This window comes from Periophthalmus magnuspinnatus, chromosome 11, assembly GCF_009829125.3.
Source record: "Periophthalmus magnuspinnatus isolate fPerMag1 chromosome 11, fPerMag1.2.pri, whole genome shotgun sequence".
NCBI classification, from domain to species: domain Eukaryota; kingdom Metazoa; phylum Chordata; class Actinopteri; order Gobiiformes; family Gobiidae; genus Periophthalmus; species Periophthalmus magnuspinnatus.
The window spans coordinates 18,164,887-18,192,448 of record NC_047136.2 but is presented as its reverse complement, the minus strand read 5'-3'; positions in this window follow the sequence as shown (position 1 = coordinate 18,192,448).

Here is a 27,562-nt window from a genome sequence, read left to right as displayed (position 1 = left end):
GATAAATGTTTAGTCCCACATTAACAATAGCAATCAGCATAACGTGTGATTAAGAACAGGCAGAAAATCAGGTGTTTAAGATATGAACACGTAGCATAAATAAAATAAAATCCTCTCTTCAGCACAGACTTAAATAACCTGTGATAAAAACCCTTGCACATTTAAATGAAAGCAGAAATGACGAGCGCTGCGCACGGTCCTTCTAGCGCCTTGTTAGAACAGCCAGTCCACGGACCATAAACCTCTGCTTCTCCCCGCACACCCGCTGATGTACTGTCTTTAAGTATCTCGCTATTAGGCCGCCATTGTGAATATGACCAGCGGATAGGAACATCGCTGATGGAGCAAGAGCGCAGGTATTCTTAACTGTCCATAAAGTGGGCCTGCTCCTGCCATTCCAACAGCACTCAGGATAATTACGCCGGCTTCATTCTCTTGCACTATTTCAATTTCCTGCCTGGTTGAGAATGCCAGAGATACGAGTGAGGGAGGGGGCCTTTGGAGCACTGCAGCAGAGCGCGGTATAATTAAAAGTGTTTGGAAGGCGCGCAAACGTAGAACTTGCATCGTGTTGGGTAAACAATTTCAAAATGTATGGCGATGTGGGAAATAGCGATGGAAAGTGGGTTTAGTGGTTTAGTGTTGCAATTATTGTGTGAGGGAAACAGAAAACAGAAGTCTTAGACAGGATACTTATACCATGTGACCACATTTACAGTTTTTATAATCTTTATTTACTTTTTAGCTATCACGCAAAATTGACTTTCCAGAGCTTTTAACTATGTTATGGTTGTTTCCCCTTCTCATTTACCCCCTCGAAGGTGTCAGGTGTAATTTTTGCTTATTTTCAAAACGTCATATTGCCGATCAACCTCTGTTTTTACTTTATTCTCTAATTTTATTTTCTTCAGTGATGCATGTAGGATTTGACAGCATTGCATCGTATTTTTGGTGCAACTGAAAAAAAAAAAGTCCTACTTGCTAGTGCTAGAGGTGCCAACAACTACACAGCTCTCATTGGGCAGTTTTAGACAAATTTTGTGATATTTAAAATGTGCAAATTATAACACAATGATCCATGGGTGTCATAGATTATCATTACATAGCAGACGCAAGCACGATATATCTTCTTTAAAATATATAAATCCTTACATCTGTATTGTATTCAAGTCATTTTACAAACCAAGTCGACATTCATTTTCGCTCTTTCTTCGCGATAACTCGGCTGCACAAATCTCCATATGTTTTGTTTACCCTACACTTGACTGCCCTAATTGAATTGCTTGCGTGCCACGTTGTGATCTGCGTAGAGGTATATTAGACCAGTGCTCCGGCGATACAAGGTCATCCTTCATGCTCACGCTGAACTTTAGCTGCCTTCACATCTGATAGGTCCCATCTCCAGAACGCCCCATTGAAAAGGCATTAGCGGCCTGTGTATGCGATCACATCTGAGGCTACTGTACGTGGCATTTGCCGACTGAAACGCGTGGTTGGTTTTCTTTTCAATGGTAGCACTCGCACATCTTGTAATACTGATAAAAGTAGCATGGACAAAACAGGGACAAGTGGTGTAGTGACAAAGTGATTTAATTGGATGGGAAGAAAGTCACAAAAAATGTTGTTTAGGAGATGGGTTGGATTAGTGAAAGACAAGAGATTTCATGCAAACATACACAAGGATCTTGACTCTGTGTGTCTCTGTTGGAGATAGAAACACTGGGGACTGTGGAGTATCACCTTCTGGCAACATTTGTACAAATTAGAAAGCTTCTCAAAATGGCAAATAAAAAATAAGACCCAGAAGTATGCAACATGAGAGGAAAAGCCACATGTAGCTTGTAAAATTTTTATATATAAGACAACCACACAATGCAGGACGTGCACTTTAGCACATCAGAACCTAATGGAAATAGCATATGAATACAATTATAAATAAGGGTTTCAAGAGTGATAAAGCAGAAGGAAATGGATGGATGGAAGAGCCATGGCTATTGACTTTATTCATCATCATCACAGCAAATAAGTTCTATAGGGACTACAAAGCCGTTTTAAAGCTTCCGAGAGAATCTGTGCAGTGTTGACCTGTTGGCACATGAGCATTGAACATTTCACGCAAATGAACTTCAGATTTTAGCTACAAAACTTTTCTCAAATTCTCCATTGAATTGAACGCGATTGCCACTTAGCCGGAAGTACCACCACAAAGAAAGTGCGGTTTAGTAGCATTTAGTGGCAAAAGGGGGTGGGAAAAATAAGGTCAGTAGAAGCTTTGGGTATTTGTCATCGGTCATGTAAGAATGTTCGTTCCTGGTGTAAGCGTCAAAGAGGACAGAGAGACTGAAACATGAAGTCAGAAGGGTTTAATGAGTTCCAAAAAGTGAACAATGAAGCAATCGACTCTCTGGAAAGGATAAGTGGAGAGCCCTGAGATGTGCCTCTTGACAGCTTTTATAGGGTCTCCCAATGTATGTGTTCGTGAGGTGGGTCTTCTTCCTGTTTGCATGGCGTTACACACTGAGAAACTTGAGGCAAAGTCGTACAATGGTGACTGTTTTATAATCGCCTCAAAATGGGGATCACATATTCCTGAGATGTGGCTTTAACCAAAATGACCAGAACATAGTTGTTATCTTAGTGTCCACAATCCTTGTAATGTCCCACGCTGGTCTCCATAGCGTTTTGGTGATCCCCACATGCATTTCATATCCACTGTTAGGCACGTGTTATTTACCTTAACATAAGTAAATCAAGATGCCAGTTTGGAGTAGTTCTGCACTGCTAGAAAATACCTTACAGTCACCTATTCATCAAGTTTTGCAATTGTCTCTTCAAACAAATGAAAGGAAAACGTATACATTTCTATATAGCTCTGAATTTGCAATCCACAAGACAAACCAGAAAGCATCAATCCTGGAAAACATGCAATAAATAGGCCTACATAAGTAATAAGTACAATTTTAACAAATATCTTAATGTAGTTTTGCATTTATTTTACCAGATAGTACCACAGAGATTGGGAATCGTTTTTTTCAAAAGAATCTTGGCCAAAAAAAGAACTTATTTGACCGTTTTTTAGTGCTAGGGGAAACTGGAGCAGACACACAATTCCCGAATTTTAGCTAAAATCCTGCATCCATGACCCAATATGTAGTTATAAAACATTACCATTTGAGTTTCAATATCACAGGTGTAAAATCCACCATTCCAACTGCATGTGTGAACGTACAGTAAGAGAAGAAATCAGGAGGTAAACCATCTCAAACTGAACTGTACTGAAGCATGACATTCGCTCACCCTCCGCCTCATTTCCTCCGCTTGTGTATGCGTCCCCCCAGCCGACGCTAAAGGGCAGCGCTCACAGTTCACGGACATGAAAAAGTGCTTCTCCTCCGAGCGCGCTCACAAAACAAACAATTACATTCTTGACTGGCTTTATTTACTCCATGATTGAGCAGTGCGCCGGGCGAAGACAGGAGCGCGCGTAATTAGCCAAACTGCTATTCTTCCCCCTGTGTCACTTTGATGGATGGTTGATTAAAGTCAAGGAGATGGCTATCAGGACATAGCAGTGAAATGCCTCCACTTTTGACTGAGAAGTTGTGAATTAAAAGTTACATGTAAAAGTATCAAAGAGAGGAGGGACTCAAGAAAAGATATTTTTGTTCCTTGTCCAAATCTGAGCTGGGATCCTTTACTCATACAAAATCATATTGTTCAGTACTTTGTTATGTAATGTTCAAGTGCAGGGTCCATGTATGATAAATGGTCATCGTTTTATGTAAAAACAAACATGATTGTGATTGTGTAGCACTGTTTACTGATTTAACTAAAGCTTTTGATTCAGTAGATCAAAAAAAATGGATTTGACAATTCTACAAGTAATTTGTTCCAAATTGATCTTTGAAACAGAGCCCAGACAAAAAGTAATTAAATATAAATAAATAATACAAAATAATTAAACAGTATCATTTACCCAGCCATCAACAGATATGTTGTTATTCAAAAGAAAATTGTAGAATATTGTCCATAGACTCGGTCAGACCCACCAGATGTGGATTTGAGTGGCATGCTCGATTTTCTAAGTCATCCACTTTTTGCATCAACTCTTCCACAAAGTTTGTTGTGGTAGTGGTTTGTGTTTTCAGATGCGTCATTGACAGACGTCCTCATGCGCCGCTCCCAGAGTTTTAGCCGACGTGGCCAATGTGGAGTGAAAACTCGCTAATGATGCTAATGATGCTAATGATGCTAAGTGTTTATCCCTTAACGTTCCCACGGCCCGCCCTCGGGCGCACTGTTACATTGTTACACTGTTTTAAACATGACGAAACGGACAAAACAAAGGAAGTACCCGACCGAGGACACAGTGGATGTTTGTACAAGTTAAACTAGAGGCATCTCGGACCCGGAGCGGTTCGTGGAACCGAGTGAAGATCTCATGATGGACTCAGGAGCAGAGGACCTTATGTGCTGATGGACTGGATGCTGTTCCTGATCGGTAAGCGTGGTTTATTCTGCTATTGATTTAATTGTGGGTCAAATATATCATGTGTAATCATTAGCATTAGCTAATCCCAATCATCACACACCACTTGGGCGAAGTGTCTTGCCTAAGGACCCAATGACGGAAGTTGGTCCGAGCGGGACTCGATCCTCCAACCTCTAACCACTGAGCTACTGTAGCAGAATGAGTGTCCCACTGTACAATCATGTCCAGTGTATTTTTAGTTTCCAGTGTGTGTTTGTTTACATTTTGAAGTGTGTGTTTGATCACTGTTTGCAGTGTGTGGTTTCTAAATATATATATATATACATATATATATATATTGTGACCCATACCATTTGTTTTGAATATATTTTATATACAAATACACATTATATATTGTGTTTTGATATGATATATAAATGTACAGTAATAGAGCAGCTGTGCAGATACACATTCCTCTCAGTGTGTATTGGTCATTGACTGTCACTAGTTTATGAGTTGTAAAAATCAAATGATCGTGTCATATACTGAAACAGAGTTAACGGACTGTCTCCCAGACACAGTAGGACAATCTCACTCAGTCACAGCAAAAGCTTCACACAATGGCTTATACTCATAATACAAGTCAGAGCCAAGTCAATGTTAAGTGTGTTTTCAACATTGGAGTTTACAGTTGTCTTGGTTTGGTTGGAAGCTCATGTTTTGCCATAGTTAAAATTAAATATTTATACATCCAATAGCATTAACATACTACACAGGTCATGAGCAAGATTTTTGTCATTTTCATTGTATAAGTGGCTAAAGCACTTAATTAAAAGTTTTATAACAGAAATGTAAATGTGGTAATTTGACTCTTTTAATAAACCATTTAACTTGGATGGATGCGATGCAGCATGACCACAGTGCGCACGTCTGATGTCGCTCACACTGGTCCATGGGACACTCAGGGAGTTTGTGTGTTTGCTCAGACTCGTGAAAAATTAGAGGGAACATTGGTTAACAGCACTCATAATATCGTTAAATCGCAAAGTGAAATCCTCCTTCATTGTTGTGAAATCCCCCCCAGTGAAAGAAAAGTGGCCAAGATTTCACGTGAGCTATTAGCATCCTCATTAGATTCAGGGCCTCGGGGCTAGTTTGCTCCGAAGGCAACTTGGCGGTGCTGGAGGATTTATCCGCTATTTTTGATTTGGGCGTCTTCGGGTTTGCTTTTGGAGGCATTTGAGTGTTTCTTGTGTTTGACTAACCTTTATTGGCCTTTAAATCAACTAACAGAGGCTGTCTGATTGTTTTTTGTTTTTTTCCCCAAAAATTTCACTCCCGAGTCCAATCATGTTCTGCCTAGAAGCGCACAATAACCTGAAGTCAACCTGCTACTTTTTACTGTATTTTCTAATTTGACTGCTTGCAATTTAAGAAAAAGCCTTTTACATTTATATGCAGATGATGCTGTTTTGTATGCGAGTGCTCCCTCTGCTGATCTGATCTGACTTCAGCCTTTACTTTGGCAACTTTAGATCCACTCTTTCACTCAGCCCTTTGTTTCATAACAGGTGATGAATTTAAACCCTATCACTGTATACTGTTTATAATACTATCACTGAATATCTCATTCACTTGTTGAACTTTGATACAGGAACTTTTAGTACAAGAGGCTCATGATTGTCTAAGTCTGAAAACTGGCTGCACCAGAACTGAAATGGGAAAAAAAAGCTTTTGGTTACTTTGCTTCCCAAAAATGGAATATATTTCAACATGGAAAACGGGATGCTTTGGTGCCACAAATGCAATTTCAGTAATGTAACAAACATTTATACTCACACCTGCACCTGTTTTTAATGTTTTAAATGGACCTATATAGTTATTTGTTTTGCTTGTTTTTGTTGTACTGTATTGTAACAGTGCGCCCATGAAAAGGACGGTCTGAGTGCTTTCACTGGCCTCTCCTTGTATAAATAAAGAAAAATAGTGCTTTTCCACCTTTAAACACTCAAAGGAACCACATGAAGGAACCACCCATTCACTCACACATTCACACTTGCCTGAACAACACACTTTGACAAAACTTTACAAAGACGAGTGAGTCCAGATCCGTATCCTGTCTCCCTGACTCCAGAGAACATGACTGTCAGGTGGATTAACCAATCAGAGAGATGCATAATTTATTCTAGTTAAAACAATCAGTTTAATAAAAAAGGTAAAAAAGGAAAACAAAACAAAACAGTGGACTGATTTCTACACAATCAACAACAAAAGCACTAACTGTTATTTATCTCAGGTAAAATAAGCTGTATACTTTGTTTTGAATTATAGGAGAATTTTGGCCATGTCTTCCACATTTGAGTGACACATAATAGAAATTAGGGACTGTGTTTGGACTGTCCCACTTTGGACGAAGCTCTTTCACGATCTATGGTCCGATTCTATGTTCTATGGTCTGTGGTTCAAAATGTAGAAGGGACTCATTGACACACCAGTATACACAAACACGGGGGGCCAGTTGGGTGAAGTTTATTGCCTAAGGATTACAACGACGGCATTTGTGGGAGCTGGAATCGCACTGCCAACCTGTGGGTCAGTGGATCTGACCACTCTGCCGAAGATGTTTATGTCGAGAGCAGGATTCGACCTTCAGATCAGTGGACGAACACTATCAACTGAGCTACTGTCACCCCATGTGATGTTGAGCATTAAACTTGTATCCTGCATTTATACAATAACATGGTTTTATTGTAAAAGGAATACCTCTTATGCATTGTTACTTTGCGCAGGGTCGCCACTACGCAGATTTGACCTGTAACTTGGCCTGGGCACGTAATATGAGAAACCAAATTTACAAGCTTTTAGCCACGTTATAAGAGTGTTCCCTCATCCATGTTTGAGTAATACTACATTGGTCTTCATTTGAGTACTTACCGTTTTCACCTACTCCCTATCTCCACCCACTCATCCATACTTACTTATGATTAAAACACACAGTTATGCAGTTTTGAACAAGACGTCAATGGAACATGATCATTGTCAGCACTACATAGGTGGACGATAAGGCTACTGTGCATGTTTAATTTAATGGGGGACGTCGTACATAGTTAGGCTACACATACAGTATCCTTTTTTAAATCCTGTCAAAAATCTTTCTACGTATTTGTCTTGGATGTAATCATTATTGTAACAAATGTAAACTAGTAAACTTTCATAACTTTTGCAATCTTTTGTGTCAAATGAAGCAACTGATATTACTCCAACAACAGTATAAACCCAAAAATATCTGGATAAATCAAGTATTTTAAAGATAATCTGCAGGATATAGCGACTAGATTTGTTGATCATTTTGAATTTACTGAACAGAACAGTCTTTCCATTATAAATCCAGCAATTGGCATCCGAAATGGCACGGATTACCTTGCATGACACGAGCTGGCGTTGCTCTCCATCAGCTGACTAGTAACCCTCCTCGTCCCCGCCCGTTGATACCATGGAAGGAGAGAGCTGTAATTGGTAGTTGTAGTTCCTCATCTTTTAGCAGGTGCTCCGCAGATTGCCCGAGCCACGTGTCTTTTGATGCTCCTTCTCATTAGGCTCCTATACAGCTGCGACTTTGCAAATATCACACAATTAATTAAAATGATAGGAACTGGGGAGAGTGGGCCAGCCAGTAACGGGATTGCAATCATTGTACTGATCAGAGCTCCATTGTCTGCAACTGAATGCGCGGCTTTGGTATGTTTATCTCGAATTCCCCGGTTGCTAGCTTGTTTCCAACGTAGAGCTAGCTAGCGTCTCCCCTAGCAGCCTGCAGCCTTCAAAGGGTTCATTTCGTGGCTGGGATTGAGAGCGAGGCTGGGTTGTTTTATCAGGCAGTGTTCAGATGTAGATAGAGGGAGATTCTGGCTGTGTCTCGTGTGGTGACGGGATGTAAGATGGTTAAATCTCTTTTTTACTATAAGTTAATCCAGTGTTATTAGCCCCCGACCGTGTGTTTATGTGGCGCCAAAGACGGGCTAAAGTCGTGTTCTTAAATGTGCGGAGTAACTGTTTTAAATAAATCTAGGCTTACTCTAAAAATGTGTCTAAAGATAAGGTCACGAGGAATCCGAAAGCACAAATCATTTAGCTTTTATCGCTATCAGACATTTTTTGTTTCAGCACTTGAATGATACCCAGTACTGGTACTTAAACATCAGATTGTTGGTATCTGCTGCTTCATTAATGAAGCGTTCAAAACATGTTTTCAAGACACCTTAACTTTTTATTCTTTGGCAGCATGTTGGTACAGTACTGAGCCCTACTAAACACTCAGAAACATAAACTGAACCTGTTAGAAATACAGCTACATTAGAAACATGTTAGAAACACAGAAACTCTTTAGAAACATGCTTGAGTGCAGGGCTGCAGCTGCCACATCCAAAATTGTGGGGTTTTTTTTTGGAAGATGTGAAATTTCTACACTGCTTTAAATGGACAGGGAGTACATTCCATAGACTAGCTCCGCTCACAGAGAGGGCCGTTTGGGTGAAAGATGTTATATGAAAAAGCACGTTACAGCCTCCACTTGAGGCTGCTTGGGTGGACCTGCCACAGCTCTGCAGTTTGCTAATACAGCTGCTCAAAGGCTTTGATGCCAAACCTTTCACACATTTAAAAAACAGTTTAAGAAAGTGAAAATGATAAAAAGTTGTGCTTTACTCATGTTACAGTGGTGGAATCAAATTGGTTTTGGCCCGGTTATAACTTTAGGACCCAGGCTTTAAAGTTTATACTTCACCAAACAGACAGAAGAAGCATGTTTCTGTTTCATGTTGACGATAGCTGAGCTGCTATTTTAGCTCCTCAATGTTTGTAGCTGATGGTGACGGACACCTAACTGAAATGAATGACAACTTGGTTCATGTATATGTATTACTTGGCAAATTCAAACTGATAGCTCTCTGTGTTTTTCATACAGAGAGAAATCAGTCTGGTCACCATTCCCTTTGTCTCACCACAAGACAGAATCAGATGTTTTTTTCAGTGATGCATGTGAAACAAAGGAGCTAATTGGATCCGATGAGCTAATAATATAATATTAATAATAATTCTTATATAGTTTTACATTATTATATTATGATTATCATAAAAACTAATTAATTAGACAGCTCTTAGCTTGTTATTAATGGAAAAATAAGCAGACAAAACAAGGGTTCTCCCATTTCCAAGTATTTTTGTCTCTTCCTCTTAGCCCTCATTTTGAAGGGGTAGGGAAAGGCCTAGAGCAAGGGCCAAGGAGAAAAAAAAAAAAAAAAACGTGAATTGGGACTGGGCCTAATACTTTAGTGCTTCACTCCAGTGGCATGTGGTCAGAGCAATCAAGACAAACAGTGCTTGTCCAAGAAAATCTAAAATCACCAAGTGTCAAAAGCATAATTAGATAAAGTTATGAATTATATCCAAATAATCCCATTTTCCCTTCACTTCTGCCTGTTTGAAGCATGTTTGAGTCACAATGTTCTTTAGGGCACCCTACTGGCCACTGAGTAATGCTAAAGAATGCCATAACAGTAAACTGCATCATGTACGGTTACGAACATCACATTAACTTGTGTTGTTGTGTTTTACAACCAGAAAGGCCAGGAGGTTGTTTTAGAGGCTTGTGCATGCATACTGAGGCTCAAACAGGCTCAAACAGAGCTGAATAAACTCTGGAGGAATCTGGAGGAATCGAACATCTGAGATTTCTAGTGAGTGCGGAAGAAGACGACAACAGCAGCGTCAACTTTCAACACAAGTGACTGAAATAACTCACTTTTAGCGTCACATTTAGATGTTAGACATACAGAAAGCCATTTAATCAAACAGTGAGCTACTTTCAGGGCTACTTTGTGTGAAATGGAGGATCAAGATGAAGCAGTGGAGTGACAGTGGGGCAGCCAGGAGCCCGTCTGGTCTGTAACCTGTGTTTCTGAAGGAGTGAGAGGGTTAATGGAATAACGGGACTATTACACATGTGTGAGGGAACATGTCTGACCAGTGCTGGCCAGTGCACCTGTCTGACCAGTGCACTATTGCTATTAGTATCTCTTCATAAATGTACATTTTGTGTAGTAAGTGCATTATCTGTAGAGCTTTCACTCATGTTGTTGGTAGTTGCATAATAATAATGTCTCAGCTGCATAAATGAGATGGAGGAGGAGAACAAATCTGTAAAGAAACACATAGGCCACTGACTAGCCCTGTTTGTACAAACAGGGTATAAACTATAATAAACTATAGACTAATTTGACTCCAAATGGCTCAGTATAGATGCATTTAATATGTCAGTAAAAATAAATCTACTAATTTGCAATGTAGTTTGTATAAAAAGTGGCGTAATTAAATTGTTATCGACAAAATATTGACGGCCACCAGAAGTCTGCTTGGCTATAAAAGTCACCACACGCTACTGCTCCCCTCAATGATTCTGCAGAAATCCACTATGTTTTGTAATTTTTTTTTCCTTTCTTTTTTCCTCCTAAGAAGCCGTATTTTTTTCAATACGGGTGCCCCTGATTGGCTGATCCACCTGTCAATCACACCCATCTGAACTCAGGGAGATTCACCAGTGATCAGACGCACATCTTCGTAAAACATTGAAGAGGTGTACATTCTGGATCCTAGGTAAATTGGTAAAATGAAATTCTGATACAAAGATCTTCAAAAGTATTTGTCAAAATCTGGACTAAAACTGACTCTGTCCCTTTAAATGGACTGTGAGTGAATGCTCTTAGTTTCCTGCATGAATAATCTCAGATTTGTCTTCACTCAGACGCGGGGACTTGCCATTACAGCAACTGCATAGAACTAATTAAAAGTAGCACTTTCCAATTAAACAACTTCATCCTGCACCGCTTTTAATTTGGGGAGCGGAGTGTGTGGACCTCATGTGTTTACCTGTACCTCATTTAAAAGTCATTTCAAACTTCTCCCCTCAGAACCAGAGGAAAGCGAAAGCAAAATGTAATTTGTGGATTCAGAAACACGAATTATTGACCGTGTCGTTGTCAATATCCCGCTGGTAGATTGGATGATAGATGGAATTTGAATAAAAAAAAATAAAAAATTGATTGAGATTAAAATAGATGTTTTATGTTTTGAGGAGATCAATATTTGGCCAGAGTCATAGCATAACTGCCTAAGTCATTCTTGGACGAAATTGAGTTTTCTGTCTCATTTCTACTCTCCAGACCGTTCTGAATAGATGTCATTGGGTCTGTCCTTGGCCAATAAAAAAGATCTTTGCAGTAAAAAAAAACAAAAAAAATCCTAAATCATCATTAACATTACAGTTTATTTTTCTATTTCCCCATAAATCTTGGAGAATGACTACCAATTATGCTAGGAGGCTAACAAATTCTGCAGAACTAGTTATATTCTTGAGACAACTAACTTCTTACGAACCATGACCTTGGATGAAATATTTATTAAAGTCACCATTTAAACACTGGTAATAATTTCTGATAGTAGTAGACTGCACAACTTGCTCCTACAGAACAGAGAGACAGATACAGTATGTCACAGGTCTGAATACGCCAAACCAAACTTGATAAAATGGAATACTTACTTATCAAGAAAAGTCCTAATTTAATTTTCAATTTCAAGAACTGCAGGGGTGGAAAGTCTGACAGAAAACTATTGTAGCACGTGTCCTTAAAAATTCCATCAGGCAAAAACAATTATAATCACATTTGCTTAGTAACATGACGATACTTGAACATACTTGAAAAGAAGCAAAGGACTTTGAACTTGCCGGTCTTACAATTGGAAGTTAACCAGGATTTGAGTCCAGCAGCTCTAAGATTTACATAAAGCGGAGGTGTTTTAACTTGTAACACATAACATATTAACTCACCATGTTACCTTATATTGTTTTGAAAATGCTTGTGTTTTATAAGTTTATACTTTCGTTTTTGATTCTCTGAGTCTGACCTCCATTTGCCCCCCTGTGTTAAGTCACTCCCCCTTCAGAGCGCTACCGCAACTCATTGTGCAGCCTCCCAATGAAACTACGGCACATCGCATTAGGTTTGTGAAGTTGTTTTGTACCATTTTATATTGTGTTTTTGTATATTTATGGAGAATTGTCGTGTGGGAGCATGGGTGACAGAATCCTACAGACATTTAAAGACCTCTCATGCATATTTTTGATGAGGGAACGTTATAACATGTTAGAAAGTTCCAAAAAAATCCATTCTGTATCATACCCCCTCTTTAAAAGTACCTGATTTGTATCCCCTTGTATTTGAGCAACATTTGTCTTGCCCCAGTACAGATGCATTGTATAAGACGCTCTTGAGGTCAAAATATGTCATCTGCGTAGTGTTTGCATCTAATTATAAAGTGTTTTACTGTCCCATAATCAGGAAGTATGCTTTAGTATGCTAGTTTTTGTTTATTTTTACTGTCAAAACATGATGAATAAATGCATAAGTTAAGTGAGGAATAACTTTGGACCACTGCAAACCATTTCAAACAAACTGGTTCTGTTTTTCTCGGTTTTAAGACCAGTAAAAAAAAGTGTTTGTTCCACCTTTACTGACAACCTCCCATCACTGTCAGAAAAACTGTTAACATAAAAACACTGGTCAAATGGTGAAGACGTGCAAATGATAACAAGTGTATGAACAATATCCCCCAATGCGAGTGAGCGTGTGTGGACAGTAGAGTTGTGATTAGGTGTAATTGCTCTTTGATAGAGCGCAGGGGTGATAGGCAGAGGTGATTCTAAATGCTACTCTCTTTACCTGACCCATGCTCCAGGCTTGACCCAGTATTTGGTGGATTGTGTCTGATTGGGGGTTATCTGACATGGTCTTTGGGGTAAGAGCTGTACTGTTCTGTCTGTGAAGTATTTACCCTGTTAAAGTAGTGTCTTGACAATACACAAAGCCCTGGCATTAAAAAAAACCAAACTGTACCATGTAATCAGATTTGCTTAATTCACATGTGAAAACAAAGGAGCTCATTGGCAATCTACCTTTTTGAACAAAATCTAACTTCACTCACCTCAGATTAACAGAGTTTAGTGCTTTTTTCAGTTCCGTGTGGTATTTTTTTCCTGTCTTTTTTACCCATAAGCAGCCATTTTTGTTTCGATATGGACAGACCATGAGTGTCCCAGATTAGTTAATTCACTTGTCAATCATGCGCATCTATGAGCTGAGGGGGGTTCACTGATGACCAGACGCCTTTGTAAAATATTGGAGAAGTGTTTATTCTGGATCACAGTCAACACTGCCTCTACTGGAAAATTGTACTCACAGTACTTCTTAAACTGAACTGTGCTGAAAGGGGAAATTTGAGTGCTGACTGGATAAGTCTGGCAAAGGTGTGTAAACTTTATAGTTAAGGCTGTGCGATGGTTGAGTGATTAGCACTATAACTTCGCAGCAATGGGGTTCTAGGTTCATCTTCCAGATCAGGTGAGGCTTTTCTGTGTGGAGTTGGCATGTTCTACTGTGTGTTGGTGTGTAATCTTCCTATACTTATGCACAATAGACAAAACCTCCAGCAGGTACTACTTGCCAAGACTTGCCAAGACTCGCCCACTGCTCCGGCTACATTGAAAAATGGGATAGATGCAGAGTGTAATAATATATAAAGTACAGTACAGTATAGCAGCAGTGGGTGCATATGAGTTTCAAAGAGATGCAAGGACAATACTTCCCCATTAAATGTCATTATACAGCCAGACTAAAATGAGGCTGCAATGCATTGTTTTGCATCCGTGTAGACCTTCATAGATTATGATGAAAAGAGGATGCAGAAGTGCTAAAACCCGTGCAGGAAAACTGAAAAGTACACCAACGGAGAAGAACCCAACCCAGGTATCTTGTTGATGGGAAGGAAGAACTTACCTAGCCAGAGGAAACACACACTTTGACAAAACGAAAAGACTTTAACAAAGACGAGTAAGTCTGGAGCTGTATCCTGTTTCCCCTGTTTTGATAGGCGTGATTAACAGGTGGATTAACCAGAGAGAGAAGCATTATCCATTTCTACTTAACAAACATAAATAACAAACATGGCGACTTACACAGGGACGAGATAGAGGACAACACAGAGAATCAACAACCAAAGCACTAAACTCTTATTTAGTTTGGGTAAAATAAGTTCTATATCTTGCTCTGAATGCTATGAGAATTTTTGAGAGATTCAAGATTCAATGCTTTATTGTTTTTGTCACAAGTAAAAAAGAGACGATGTAGAATGTAGAAGTGACTGGTCAGGCAATGTAGGAACATGATATAGTAAAATATATGTTCAATAAAGTTATTTTAGCAGAATATAGACTCTTGAATTATACTGAGATATTTCAATAGATAGACTGTTTGAGCACAACTACATCTAAAAGTACCCAAAGCTTTGTTGTAATCTATCTTTTGGTTGTCTCTCATCTATGTAGTTAGCATTGTCCAGACATCAAAGTACCAAAAACCTTCAACAAGAGCGCATCCTGAGCACGCCGTAATACCTCCATTTATTTAGCTGGAGTTTAAATTAGCTGGTGCACCGGGACAGTGGGAGGAAGGCGCTCTGATTAAACTGATGCATGGGGCTTATGAGGCCTTGTTACCACATCAAAGCAGAGACAGTGAGGGCCCAAATGCTCTCGATCCTGGGATGAGAGATGGTCTGCTCCTCTCCCTCGCCCTAATGAGAGTCCATAGCGCAATTACTACGGAGAAATATACACTATTTTGAGTAAGTGGTCTGTCAATGTAGATCGGGGAAGTTGGAAGTTAGGATGTGCACTTAAAAACTTCCATAGAAACAAGTTTTGGCAAATTAAAAGGCACTGTAGTTTGTTCTTACTGTCTTAAAAATGTGAAAAACAGAGCTAGTTAATTTTAAATGGTTTGCAGAAGTTATTGCTCACTTACCTTATGCATTCCGAACAACCTAATTATTCACCGCAATGAGTTTATAAGTGCTTTATACAACTGTCAGAGACCTGAGTCGAGTTTTGCTGTGATAGTAAAGCTGACAACTAGCATGCAAGTTGATGCAAAAAGTACACAGCGGACATATTTGACCTCAAGAAATGCATATACAATGTATCTGTCTAGTGCAAGATGCATTTTTCTCAAATACATGGAAAAAATCTCTGCAGTGGTACAGGTGAAGAGTTATGAAGTGATTAAATACAATCATTACAAAGCCATGGCTCTCAGCTAGAAAATGATAGGTGCTCTACAATAAGTGTGTTTTAATATAATTACCTTTCATTTCCCAAATGACTCTGAATATGTTAGTACAACAACTCATTCCTTGATATAATCCACCTAGCTTTAGTTTCCCTAATATTTCTGGTAGAGTAACAGTTATGAAAAGAAAATGGCAATACCGTCTATGGGCCTCATTCATAAATGTTTTATTTAAAAATGTTCGTAACTTCCACTTAAGATGCTGAGAGAATCACCACGTGTTCTTAAGCAGCCAAGTTTCTTCTGAAATGAAAGCAACGGAGAGAGTAAACGATGACGTCAGGTAGAATAGGTCTACTGACTACTGCTGTTTTGTCGCTTGTCCAAACTCGCCTGAACACACTCAGTGAGGGTATATTTAAGTCACCAACTCATTGAAATAAGCAGGGGCTTTCATCAGATTTATTGAGCTTTCTGCAAGTAGTGGACTCCTGATAAATATGGAGGGAGGAGGGGCAGGTGGGGAGCAGTGGCCCATATGGAGTGCACTGTGCAGCCTGTATACAGTCTGACCAAATAGACCACATGCTCCATAAAACTACACATAAATGTTATTGGGGCGAAACATTGATTGGCTTTTATAAGAAATAATTTAAGAAAATATATCACTCACAATCATGGAGAAATTTTTGTTTTTTGATTGCGTTATCAGGGTAATAATATTCTACAACAACAGAATTATTCTTCTTAGGAGTGCTCCTGACTGTTCACAGGGTTAATTCCTCCAGAAGAACATTTTCACTTAAGGAAACATTTTGTGAATCCCCAAAATGTTCTTAACAGTTCTTAAGTACACATTTATTTCTAAGAACTCTTCATGATTGAGGCCCTATGTTCTACCTCTGCATGTTGAGAACATGTCCAGAAGACTGGATATTTAAAGCCATTATATGTCATATTTTTGCTAAATTATAGACTTAAATAAAGGTATGTTTTTTTTTTCATTATGGATGTTTTTCTTGCACTGAAAGACATAGAAAAACATGCGTCCTTACCCTGAACACGCTTTTATCTCCAGAAAACCTGACTGATTTGGCCTGTAGGAGGGCCTCCTCCTGCTTGTTTAAAATGGAAATGTTGAGTCTTTTGGTCATAATCTTCCACAGTATGGCATTAAACATATCCATCTCCATGGAGAATGTTCTGAAGTATGGTTTTAACTTTATGTTTCCAAAGAATCATGCAGTTTCCAGCTCCAGAAAGTTACCTTTAAAGGTGGACCATAGTGATGTTATTACTTTGAAAAGTTCTACAGTTTGGCATTAAACCTATCATGGAGATATGCAAGTGATGCCAGCAGGTCAGGTTACAAGTCAGATCTGTGGAGAGGTGACACTCAGACCCACTAAGGCATAAAGCTGAAGGTTGTAACAAAATAAAGCCATTACAGGTAAAGCAGTTGTTATTGCTTTATGCCTGGGTCTGATCCCACATGGTGACTCTGCTCTTACCTTGGGGGGCATGGGGGGCTTATTTGAGGTAAGCAGTAAAGACCTTCTTCCATCTGTTTAATTACAGTGGAGATTAGCAGATTATTTTTGCATTACCAGCGCCTGTCGCTTCTCTGCACAGCCCTGAGGGAAGACTACTCAGCCCTTCGCCCAGACCAGCCAAAAATACTTCTTACTGTCTGCACAAGTGAGGTCACAGCCTCTACACTGGGGCTGAACAACATGATAAATATATGAGGTTCTGGACAATCATTGCGATTAGATTTGCCATTTGTGTTTTAACAAAAGGATTCTGTTGCTAAATCCAGAATGATTTCTCTCAGATACCCCTCTGTATAAAAACTACACTTTGGTCACTACTCCCTCTGTCGCACCTCGGGCAAAAATCTAACATGTTTGTCCAATCAGATTTGTTTATTTCATTGTCTCATGTGAAACAGAGGAGGTCAGAGGTCACCATTCATTTACAAACAAAATGACATTTCTCTCACCTCAGATTAACAGTTTAGTGCTTCACTCACTGATTCTGCAGAAATCCACAATATTCTTTAGTCCCATGTGATATTTTTACTTTCTTTTTTCCTCGTAAGCAGCCATATATTTAGATAAAGGTGAACCGTGTGTCTCCCTGATTGGCTAATCCACCTGTCAATCACACGTATCTGAACTCGAGTAGATTCACAAGTGACCAGACTCACATCTTCATAATGTATTGGAGAAGTGTGTATTTTGTATCCCCGAGGATTCTGTTCAAAGTTGATGCAACATAAAGAAATGACAAAAATACTGAAATGTTTTAATGCAGAATAAGACTGGATATTTTGTTGTTCATGAAGGAAATTACAGTATTTCAAAACCTGGAGCATTAGAATCATTCATACACACTCCAGTATACAGAGACAGTGTGATGCTGCCTGTTGCATCAGTCACTACGTTTACATGTACGTCACAAAAACGTATTAACTGGCCTATTCCAATTTAAACTGAATTTTTCAAAATGCATGACAAGCACATTTTCTGCCACATTTGTATTACTCAAAAGCGCTCATGTACCATCAAAAGCACGAGCAATCACCGCACTGAAGGACTGTCGAAACATTGATTGGCTTAAGTAATGTGCACTTATTCCCAGGATTGAAAAAGAGGGAAAAATGGAACACTAAAACATTGAAAGTTATTTATTGATAATATTCATAATCAGAATGTACCAGAACTCTCCAAATCACAGATATTATGTAAGGTCTGTATTTGTAATCTCTGAGTTATCTCCACCTTTGGGTCGACCACTTTCACAATGAAAATATGTGCAGAAGAATGGATATTTAAATATGAATTATGTAACTTCTGGTGGAGGGTTAAACCTGCCTGTGTCCATCGAGAGTAGTAGAAAATAGGTGATGTCAGTAGCCCAAGTTACTAGTCAGATCTGCGGGGAAGTGACCCTGCTCACAATAAGAAGCAAGAACTTAGTCAAGGTATTTTTGAGGAATAAAAAAAACCAAAACTAACTGAAAGCGCTAAGATAACTAAGTTCAATGTGGAATATTCTAGGAAAGCCATAACATCTCCATGGAGACAAGCATATGGCGGACCCATCAGGAAAGTGACATGGTACACTTTTAAGAGAACATTGTGAAATATGAACAACAGAACTAATACCAGCCCTTTGGGACAATGGATTTGGCTATAATAGGCTCTGCGCACAACAGCCTGACAACCTCACTGTTAACGTCGCTACTTCCTGTCTAATTTTATCTCTGAGGTTGGAGCCACGTTAAAATTAATATGTAAAGATGAGGCAGTTCTACATATAAAACTAAGTGGATAGTTTTTATTTTAATTCATTAGAATTTTGTAATAGGTTGCTTATTTAAAGTTTTCCAGTTTTAATAAAATTGACTGTTAGCTTTGCCTAGGGAGGTGTTCCGGGCATGTCCCACCAGGAGGAGGCCCCGAGGAAGACCCAGGACACCCTGGAGGGACTATGTCTCTCAGCTGGCCTGGGAACGCCTTGGGCTCCCACCGGAGGAGCTGAAGGACATGTCTGGGGTGAGGGAAGTCTGGGAGTCCCTGCTTAGACTGCTGCCCCCGCGACCCAGCCCCGGATAAGTGGAAGAAAATGGATGGATGGATGTTAGCTTTGAGACACAGTGAGCTAGTTAGCGTGCTGCTGGTGACAGAGCCTATTTGATGTCTTTACATTGATGGTGTATCATGTCAGTCCTTTAAAATCCACTGTTCCAATCAAATAAATAACTACAACCATGTTATGTTATTTGATATGCTATCATCAAAAAAAAAAAAAAGTAAATAAATAACAGCTGTATTTGCTAACTACAATAATTCAAATGACCATTCACTTATGATAGATCTTGTAATCGACCACATCCCACACCCCCACACAGTAAGTCTGCTCTGTCCCAGTGACCTACACCTTTATGGGACAGCAGAGCCCGGCCCCCCTGCCTCCTCCAGGCTTCAGAACTACACTGTTGGTTGTCAGTAGCTGCCTGTACGCGAGCCCCGCTCTGCCGCTGTGGAATGTGCTCATGCGCCACAGATAGGGAGCAGCTGTGAGTAATTGTTTCTTTGGGTCAGCCCGCCTCATCCTGGCCCTTTGGAGATAAGACCCCAGTAAATCTGCCTTGATGTCCAGGTAGAGGAGGGAGGAGGAGGAGGGGGCGAGGAAGACCACTGTTTGAACTGCTCCTTCAAGTCCGACGGCTTCAAATCACTTTTTCTCCTCCCGAATAAAAGCGTTGGATAGAAAAGAGGGAGGGTGGGTGTATACGCATTATTCGGGGGCTCGTGGCGCTCCGGAGTTGTGTCATATTCATAAGTGTGAGAGAAGGGGAGACTTGGCGACAGAGAGGGGCGGAGGAGTGCAGGATATGTGGACTCACTGACGATGTAAGGGATTCACTGGTGTTTTTGAAGGTCAATTTGATTCTAAAAGAGCCAAGCAATAGAGCCATCCAATGTGTGAGAGACTGGGCTCTAGAGAGATGAGCGAGAGGGATTTTGCAGCAATGCTTTGATTATGAGAATTATGATTCTTGATTTAAAGAGTGTAACTTCCACCTGCTTGTCTCCATGGAGATACGCTTGCTTTGCCTGGAATATTCCATTTTTCTCAACTTGGATTGCAAATTTTTACCATCGGATGGCCATTTCTTTGTCATTGTTAATTGTTTGTCCTTGTCTGCTTATTAATATATGGTGTTAGCAAAATGTTTTGTCTCAGCCTCCTTCACTCTTTCCCTCCTAGAGACGACATCTAGATCTGTCGTGCCCTGTCCTGGTCGACTCTATTTTAGAACATTTTATTAACACAGCATTGTCACCCACACTGTATAATCAGTCTAGTGTGTCTTACGTGTTACACCTGACATTAATAAAATAGCTCCTTTTCTCCTTTCCATCAGGGACGGGAGCTGACTGAAATTTATCTCAGTGTGTGTGGAACACAGTGCCATTTTCACTGGGGCAGGACGCAGCTGCAGATGGGGGTAGGTGAGGGGCACCTCATGTGCTTCTATTCACATCTGATACAACACCACAGGGTCATGCAGCAGACACTGGGTCTTTTGAGTCATATGGGTCCACCACAGGCCTGAACAAAATGGGATCGCCTTTAAACAAAATACGGGGTTTTGCTGTTCTCTATAAACGTACTTACAAATGATTGAATTCCTACTTGCTGTAAAGGAGTACGGCAAGGATGTGTCTTTTCTCCAGATCTTTTCAGTCATTATAGTAAATGGATATTGAGAGAGCTGGACGCACTTGGAGGTACAACAATAAACAGCCTGAGGTATGCTGAAGACCTCATAGCCACCTCAGAGTGTGACTTATAACTTAATATTAACAAAGTTGTAACAGGAAGTGAGAAAAAAGGACTTGGAGTGCTGTGTAGTTACAAAGCCATTTCTGTGCCATTTTTTTTCTCTTCACATTAGGAGTTTAAAGGCCCAAAAACACTCTGGGCACAGTGGATGGCCAATCCCCACTTCTACTTGGTCCTTCTTCACTTTCCTGCATTTATGGGGCGTCTGTAGCTATCACACCGCTCCGCACTGTGGAATCCAAGCAGGAGTGAACAGGGGTGAAGAGCCAGACTAGCTTCACAAGTCGAGTCACATCCTGGGCTACGAAAGAGGAGTCGGCAGCTTTTTGTTGGAGCTCAAGGGTCACTTTGTTTTGCAGTGGGTTTTGCCGAAGTCAGCGTCTCACAGGTTCTCATTCTGTTATGTCATTTTAAAAAATTTTTTTTTTAGCTCTTTTAGATCTATTGAAGGCCCATTTTGGATATCCACAAGCAGAGAGGGGCTTTCTGTACTTGTTGTTCTACTTTCACTTTTCCATCTGTGCTTAAGGCAGTGTCCACCAGCGATCTGACCAGAACTGAAGAAGTTGCCTGGATGAGCAGCGAAACATCTTCACTCTAAAACTTTCGTCCAGTTGACAGAATTCAATATTTCTTTTGCTATGGATCATATCTTGATGACGGAGGGATTACACAGAGAAAGTCATTGTTGCATATTGTCCTTCAGGATTAGGAAGCACAAAGTAAAAAACTCATAACTCTTTTGTTTCTTTTCAGAGCATTTAGAACTACCCTTCTGACATCAATATGAGCAAATACAGCACCGAGGAATAAACCCTCATTGTACAGTGATACTTTAAGTCACATGGGTCAAATTCAGATGGTGTTACAGTCGACATTTTAATACCAGAGATGCCCCGAGAGTAAATGCCATTAAAGGAATAATAAGTCGTTTTCAAAGACAGGGGGCAGTATGTGATCTCCACAGACCTGACTAGTCCTGATTTCTTCCTGTGGGGCGAGCTTAAAGAAAAGGTGTTTGTGAATAAACCTCAGACAATAAACGACTTAAAACGTAACAGCGAATGCTTTCAAATGTTATGTAAAGTGTGTTTGATCGGGCTATTCAGGGCCAAACCGAAAATGGTGGACACTTAAAAAACATTATTTTTACTTCCTCTCGTTTAAGTAGTGACAAGTTCAAGTGTAAATGAACAATTATAACCGTATATATTGCCAAAAATCTGAGAAGGTTCAGTTTATCTACTGCTAAAATTTGGTGAGTATAACTTAAGAATTACCGGAGATATTGAAGATTTAAACATGTACCCTGTAGTTTATATTCATCTATACTGTCCATAATGTGAGGGTGGCAAGGCCTTCATTTGCCAGAGTTTTGTTTTGAAGCTCAATATTCTGCTCTGTAGCACTAGTTGACATCTCATGACTTCAGAGGTACTCACTTCGAAGGCAAGGTAAGCTTTGGGAAACAAGCCACCAGCCAAGCCAGCTCTCCACTACACTAGCATCACCACATTTTCCCTCATAATCTTTCACTCTATAACCTCTATTTTCCAAACCACTCCATGTTAGGTTAGATCAAAACTAAAATGTCCGCCCCCTGCCGCTCACCTAATGTGCATCTTTTCCCCGTCACAAGCACTTAATAGCACAGGCAATTCTGATGATCATAACGCCGCAAATCTGTGCTCCCAGATACAACCACTCTTTCGCATGGACGTGTTTATCCAGCAGAGAGCCATGTAATAACAGAGATAGCATCGCAGGGATATTATAAGACCCCCGCCTCTGCACGAGCGCTAAGCAGGGACCATGAGGACACCAACAAACAAGACATTTCAGCGACCTTAAAGGCACAGAGAGGAGAGAGAGGGAGCACTATCTACGCAAGGATACTGAAAATGTATTTAATGTCTTCTGATACACCGTCCAATCAGAGTACTGTATTCTGAATACTGAGAATACTTTTATGCAGAATTACATTTAAATAATAGTGTAAAGACATAACTTTTTAATGTTTGTTTCACTTTTTGTTATCCATCTCCTATCACTAACTGGACAAGGAAACATCACACGCACTCACCACAGGAGTGAAGCCAGTTTGAACCTAAATGGTATGACAAAGTACTGCAATGTATTCCTTTGATTTGAGGACAGTAAATGTATTTTGAATACCACCAAATGAAGATGTATCTGTACTGGAATACAGTTACTCAGAAGTAGTATTCAGAATACTTATTCTCAGTAAATGTTTTGAGTTACTTCCCAACACTGTCTATAAGGTTAAATTTGATTAAAGGTGCTTCTCTGGTGAGGGGTTCGTCACATGCTTGTCGTCATGGAGGTGTTATTGATTTGCTTGGAATGTTTAAATGTAACTAAATATAAGCAAGTAAGGAAAGTTACAGGTCAGATCTGTGGAGAAGAATACATGTTGTTAAGATATTTTTGAATAATAAAATCATCTGTAATTTAATAAATGTATATATATATAGGTTAAATACCATACAGGAACAAGTAAAGCTATAACATCTCCATGGAGACAAGCAGGTGGCTGGTTGTCCACCAGAAAAGTTACATGGTGCACCTTTAAACTCTTCATATGTTAGATCAGGGGTCACCAACCTTTTTTAAACTAAGAGCTACTCCATGGGTACTGAGTCATACGAAGGGCTACCAGTTTGATACACTCTTCTGAAATAACAAATTTGCTCAGTTTGCCTTTAGTTCTACATTATTAATAATAATAATTATCTATGTGGAGACATAATCACATTCATGATTTCTCACAGTCAACAATGACACCAATGTGGGATTCGGATATCAATATTCAGCACTTTAACTTTATTAATCTTAGTAATTGTTAAATTTTCATATGATCACTTACATCACTACATCTCATTGGAAAAAAGTCCCAATTTCAACAATGTTGCACCATGTTTCAAAAATGTTATCAATTATGTAATGTTAAAGAAAAATCAACTTATTTTCAACGTATTTTTAAATAAATCCCGGTTGCTTTTTGTGATTTTTTTTTTTTCCCTCCGGTCTCGTGAAAAAGGCCTGTAGTTTACCCAAAGCTGCGTTTAGTTCACGTCCCGGCGTGGAGTTGGCGTGGAGTTTTTGGGACATGTAGTGAAGTGTCTCTCCACATTGTGTCACTTTATCGCCACAGTCGCTCCGCAGATGAGACACGCAGATTTCTTTTACAGTTGTAAAATTCGTTGTGAATTGATTATTTTTTTCTGCCATGTTTTTGGGGTCATAAACTGCATTCAGTGCATCTTCACTGCGTGCACGAGCGGAGCACTGGTTTTGTCACGTGCACAATACTGACCTTTGAACTGAGTCGGTCAGAGTTCACCTTAACTTTTCTAAACTTGACATATAATGAACATATTGTTAAGATATTGTCATTTTTAAATATATATAAATGCAAGGGTGATTAAAAAAATAGCAACTGAATAAAAATTAATTTTAGATGCAGCTCATTAGTGAGTTGTGCTATTTTTAGACCCAACTTGCGGGCGACTCATATAGTCCTTGGGGGCGACCTGGTGCCCGTGGGCACAGTGTTGGTGACCCCTGTGTCAGATAATGACATTGGATTTCTTTGATTTATTTTTTCCCCCAGATTTTTGAAGGACGGCAGGAGCTTCCACTAGTTACCGTGTATGACTGTGATGAGTGAGTGTTGGTGGTTGGTGGAGTTGATGGTACAGATTGTCAGTCTTGCTTCTGTCAGTCTGCCCCAGGGCAGCTGTGGCTATAGTAGTGTCTTATCATATGCGTATTGATTGCATAATACAATGTACATCACAAGGTCAAAGACAAAATTAGTTCAGAAAAACTCAAAATAAACTCAAAATAACTAGTTTTAGATTTAGATTTTAAATAGCCACCCTTTGCTTTGTGAGAAAAATCCAAGAGTTTATAGCACTAATCAAAGGGTGACAGCTTATTAATTTATATATATATATATATATATATATATATATATATATATATATATATATATATATATATATATATTAATTTTAATATAAAATATAAGAAAATATTTAGAAACGTTATATATATGTATATATATTTCCATACACCCTAACTCATATATTTGGTCTTCCATATATATAAAATGTAGAAAGCAGTAAACATGAAAACATTAAATGAGAGGGCGTGGCCAAACTTTACTCCCCAAAAAACACATGTCTTTAAAGCTTAATAGCAAATGTATAAACTTAATATTCATGCAAACAACTATTACAGACAAAGTGATCAATCAGTTAATCAAAATGACAAAATATTTTGAATTCAAGCCTCTCGTTGTTTCTTTTCTGTTTTGCAGTGAGGAGATGTGGCAGTGGAGGAGCCCACCCTCCACAACAGGTTGGAGATGTTTAGTTAGAGCAAATTAATTAAGTGTGAAATAGACACCCAGAGCGCTGTGGTGTGGAGCTGCAGGGGCTGTGTGTTCACGTGGAAACAAGGGAAAACCAAAGGAAGTGGAAATATAATGTGGTTAGAGGTGAAATTATGGAATGCCATCTTCAGAGACATGGGTGGTGAATCTGACTTTTTAGAAGATTGCATTTGAAGGGGTCGTTTTTTGCAACATTTGAGGCAAGGTTATAGGCGCTGCACCTGATTTTTACTGTCTTAAAAACATGAAAAACTGTTCATTTTAAAGTGGAACCAAACATAAAAGCTCAGTGGGTGCTGCCTGTGGTGGACTTCAATTCCAAGTACTACGTGACATCACACATGACCGCCCTGATTGTAGCCAGGTGTTTCTGATTACAAATACCTGGCTGCAGGGGTGGAGTTTGAACTGTGAATACCTGTTAGATCAATCAGTGTTCCTCATAGGTCCAGATCCCGCCCTTCAGTCCTCCAGGCACTACCCAGTTTAGCAACTCTGTGTGAAATATGATAGTGGGTGGAGTTTAGATGTTTGGACCAATGGAATCCGTGTAAAGTGGGACTAGAGTTATTGCTCACTTACCTTATACATTCAGAGCATCCAAATTAGTTTATAAGCTAACAATTAGCAACTAGCAACTGAGACTAAACACATAAACTCTGCCCACAGCCACGTTTCAAATAGAGCTGCTAAACGGGGCAGTGCCTATGTGAAGGGAGAGGAGGAGGCGGGGACTAGGGTATAAGGAACAATGCGATTGGTCTAACAGATATCCACATTTCAAACTCCGCCCCTACAGCTACGTTTTCGTAATCTCAAACAACTGGCAGTGTGATGTCACCAACTACTTGAAATTGCAGAGCCCACTGGAGGTAGCACACAGATTTCAATGTTTTTGACCAGAAAGCTCCAAATGTACCTAATTTTGACTAAAATTATGAAGAAGTTATACACGGTTACTGTAATAAAGTGGATTAAGTGTTTAGTTCTACTTTAAATGTTGCACTGAATTTAAAGGGGATTTTGACAAAAAAACAAGTTGCAAATAAATGTTGTGAAGTACATAAGATAAAGTACAGTGGGGGTTTCTAGTTTCAATTGTCAATTAAAGGTTCTGTATTACACAAAATGGATTCTTGTGAGCTTTAAGTCATGTTATAATGTTATTACGACATCAAAAACAGACCTGGAGTTATAATTAGACAAACTCAGCCTAAATATGCAGTTTGTGTGTTAAACATGTGTGAATGAAACAAAACATGAGGAAGCAACATTATACTTTATCTACATTATACTTAAAAAAAAAAGTGTAATATGAGAGTATATGAGCGTAACATGTTTAGTATTTTGTGGAAATTTGACATTCACCTTAACTTTATAAAGGTTTTCGTGTTGGATGAAGTATACTGGGGCCTGCTTACAGTCGGAGGTCTTAGGTGTGTGGTCATTAAGTTGTTAACTGCTGCTCAGAACATAAAAAGTAATGACTGTTCAGAGGGACAAACATCTGTGTTCTGCTTGGTAAACCATGTCTGCCATATGAATACTAACCATTATTACTGCTTGTAGAAACAGTATTGAGCCTTCTATATTTACGTTATCTCAAATAAGTTCAGTTTGAATGGAGTTACTTAACCAAACCTTACATATATGCAGTGGTGGATGAAATACTTTATTAATTTAGAAAAATACAGAGATTAGAGATGCAGAGATTTAAAGTTGTGAAGTAAAAGTATCATGTGAAAAAATCTATTTAAGAAAAGTACCAGTTTAAAAATTTACTTAGAGTACTAAAAGTAAAAGTATTTCACACAAGTGTTATTAATTTGTGTTATTAAAATACAGATTTTGGTCAACAGGAACAATATTATGATTTTTTTTATTTTTTCTTATGAATTTTGTGTATTTATTTTGTTTGCTCAAAGCCAAAGCTTTAACTTGAAAACTTTAGTCAGGACGTTAGCACAAACATGGTAAAAATAACCCCTCAAACCATATATAAAAAGTACTTTTTAGTTTTCAGTCCAGTTAAAAAAAATATAGTGGAGTAGAAAGTAAAGACACCTCCTCTCAAATGTAATGAAGTAAAAGTAAAAAGTATTCACTGTAAAATGTACTTAAGTGCAAATACCTAAA